The sequence below is a fragment of the Nanorana parkeri genome, unplaced genomic scaffold (genome assembly GCF_000935625.1).
Source record: "Nanorana parkeri isolate BGI_ZX_2015 unplaced genomic scaffold, ASM93562v1 scaffold748, whole genome shotgun sequence".
NCBI lineage: Eukaryota > Metazoa > Chordata > Amphibia > Anura > Dicroglossidae > Nanorana > Nanorana parkeri.
In genome coordinates this window covers 434,784-438,276 of record NW_017307016.1, presented here as the reverse complement: position 1 = coordinate 438,276, position 3,493 = coordinate 434,784, and positions in this window count along the sequence as shown.

Here is a 3,493-nt window from a genome sequence, read left to right as displayed (position 1 = left end):
TCTGATGGTTGGGTCATAGTTAGGTCTTCTGGCACCAACGAATGAGCCCAGTAGCAGCGAGTCCAAATACCATGTGGTTGCCATGAGCAGGGTCCATGCAATCATTTAGTCAGTCCCTAGGGTGTTCTATATGGCCAGGACACAGTGGCGTAACAATTGCCATAGCGACCCAGGAGGCCGCTATGGGGCCCCAGCACAAGTGGGGCCTGGCCACGGCATCCCTCTGATGCCGTGCAGGCCGCCTGAGTCGCTATGGCATATCAATGCGCTGGCGGTCACTTGTGGCTGTGAGGAAGAACGCGCCACTGTTAGATCACTGACAACCTGTCAGTGATGTATGCAGCGGCGCGTTCTGCCTCCCAGATGCTGCTGAGCTGTGTCAGTGACAGCCAGCAGCTTCTGCAGAAGAGGCTGGACCTCAACAATGGACTTCTCTTTTTTGGTCTTTTGAATCATAATGCGTTAAGGAAATCAACAATTTCTACGGTGAAGGTTTTGAAAGTTAACTTCGGAGAAAAAAAATTACATAGTGAAAGTAAAGATTAGAAGGGAGAGAAATTAAATTACATTAATGGCAGACATGTCCTTTCATGAGTGGCAATGCCCCCCTGTGGACATCTCCTGCTCGATCTGTGCACTTCAACATCCGTTTGGGGGTGAATACTTTTGCAGTGGATGTGAGCAAGTTGTTTCTTTAGAAGCCCAGATATTGGATCTAAAGAATCGAAATGGCAACACTGCAGAGCATTAATAACATGGAGAAGAGTTTGGATCTGACTCATCAGCTGCTGGTGGGGGACAGTATAGAGCAGGGGTGCCCATTAGGTAGATCGTGATCTACCAGTAGCTCTCAAAGCTGATGCTGGTAGATAACAAAGGGTGTGAATGGTGGCCCCTTTATTCCATTTTGGTATATTTATTTAGCTGTGCACACATGATTACCTATTAGCCTGAGTCTGCTGAGCCGAGCTCCCTGACACCTTTCTGGTGGATAGTGGTGGTTGAAGTGCAATGTATTACATCAAAGAATATTCGTTTACACAGCCTGTTGCACTGCACTGTTTGCAAAATACAGCGAGGGGAGAGACAGCCAGGAGAGAGAGCGAGGGGAGAGACAGCCAGGAGAGAGAGAGAGCAAGGGAGGTTTTTTTTTCATTGGTAGATCTCGTGTAGCTCGTCATTTGAAAAGTAGATCTTGACACAAAAATTTGTGGGCACCCCTGGTATAGAGGAGGAAAAAAAGCATGGAGGTGCAGGATCCAGAGGTATGATCTGGATTACTGGGGTAGAGGGAAAAGCGCAAGAGAGGCCAGTCCTGAACTGATACACCCCAATAAATATGGCTGGTGGTTGCATGATGTTGGGGATATTAGTTGAGGGGTACCTTTGCTGGAGCTGGAAGAATGCTGCACTAGATTTAATCATTTTAAACACAGAGCTGGTTGCAGATATAGCAACTTGGGGAAACCTGGGTAACAGTGATCACAGGGTGATTCCATTTAATGTTGGGTACGGAAAAGAGAAGCATGTTAGTTCAAATGATAAGTATGCTAAATTTGCACTGAGAGTCCCTGGTTCAAATCCCAGTCAGGTCACTATCTGCAAGGAGTTTGCATGTTCTCCCTGTGCTTGCGTGGGTTTCCTCCGGGTACTCCGGTTTCCTCCCACACTCCAAAGACATGCTGGAAGGTTAATTTGGCTCCTCTCTAAATAGGCCCTTGTATGTATGCATGTGACATAGGGACCTTAGATTGTAAACTCTTAGAGGGTAGGGAGAATTATGTGAATGTGCAACTTTGTAAAGTGTTGCGTAAATTGCTGGCGCTATATAAATACCTGTAATAAAGAAATAAATATATTGTACAATAACATTAGCAATAATAAGTGCATTCCACTGGGCAACTAAAATAATAGAATGAGAGCTAAACCTGCGTGGGCGAACCCAATGGTAAAGCAACATATCAAGGGAGGAAGCTGGCACTTAAAAAGTATAAGATGGAGGGGACGGCATTGGCATCCCAGAGCTACAAGGAATGCAATAAGAGATGTACACGAAATCCGGGCAGCTAAAATAGAGTGTGAAGAACATATTGCAACAGTCAGTAGGAAGATTTCCCCCCCCCCTCCCCCCAAAAAAACAAACATTTCAAATATATAAACAGTTGTCAGGGACCTGAGCGCCTCCAGGTGGCACTGTGACTCTGGAACCAGGTCCTGCACTTCCAGGGCTCACCTGCAGGCGTCAGCAATTAGGCACCACCTGATGCTGATCTGGGAGGGTATTTAATCCCTCCCTGCAGTGAGCCTGGTGCCTCAGTATTGTCACCATTACCTGCATCCTGTGATTTGTTTCCTGCATCCTGGTGCCTTCTTGTACCCTGACCATTGGACCATGGCTCCCCTCGTGTTGCCTTGCTCCCCAGGTTCACTTGCCCTGCTACCTTTTGTGTGTTATTATGTTGTTTTGCATTTTAGCTGGCTATTATTAGTTTCTTGTGGTTACTTGTTTTCAGTGTGTTGAATAAACTATAAGCTCATAAGCATTGTCTGGTGTGGTCACACATTTGGTCCTCCCGTGTAGATACGCGGTGTGGGGACAACAGTAAAAAGGCAAGAAAAGAACAGGTAGGTCTCATAAAAGATGGACATGTTAGGTTAATTGCAGTGGCGTCACAAGGGGGGTGCGGGGGGGGGGGGGTGTGGCCCGCACCCGGGGGCCCCCATTGGAGGGGGGACACCCATGCCGGGTGACTGTCCCCTCCTCTCTCTGCCGGTGCCCATCACCAAGATGGCCGCCGGCAGGTATCAGAATACTGCCGCGCGTGCGCAGTGACGTCTCATCGGGGTGACACTCGGTTACTGCTCTGGGTGTCACCCAGCCTCGGGACGCCCCTGGTTAATTGCAAAAGACATGGAAAAGACTGAGGTATTAAATAAAGTATAACTCAAGAAAAGGACGGATTTTAAAGATATAATGATCATGTGAGTACCTTTGTGCGTAATATACTGAGGTGGTTGATGGTAGTCGGGGATCAACAAAGACTAGAAAAACTTAATGTGAATAAATCATCAGGACCAGATAAACTGCCCCCAAGGGTACTTAAGGAGCTTAGCCAAGTTACAGTGAGACCCTTTTCCCTTATTTTCAGAGACTTCATACTGACTGGAAGAGTATCAAGTGGCTGTCATAAAGCAAAGGTAGTAGGAATATTTAAAAAAAGTTTAAGATTGCTATCTAGGAACTACGGACCGGTCAGTTTACAAGATGTAAGGCATCCAAGCCTTACATCACCAAGTGCAATGCAAAGCGTGGGATGCCGCGGTGTAAAGCACGCCGCCACTGGACTCTAGAGAAGTGGAGGCGTGTTCTCTGGAGTGACCAATCACGCTTCTCTGTCTGGCAATCCGATGGACGTGTCTGGGTTTGGCGGTTGCCTGAAGAACGGTACTTGCCTGACTGCATTGTGCCAAGTGTAAAGTTTGGTGGAGGGGG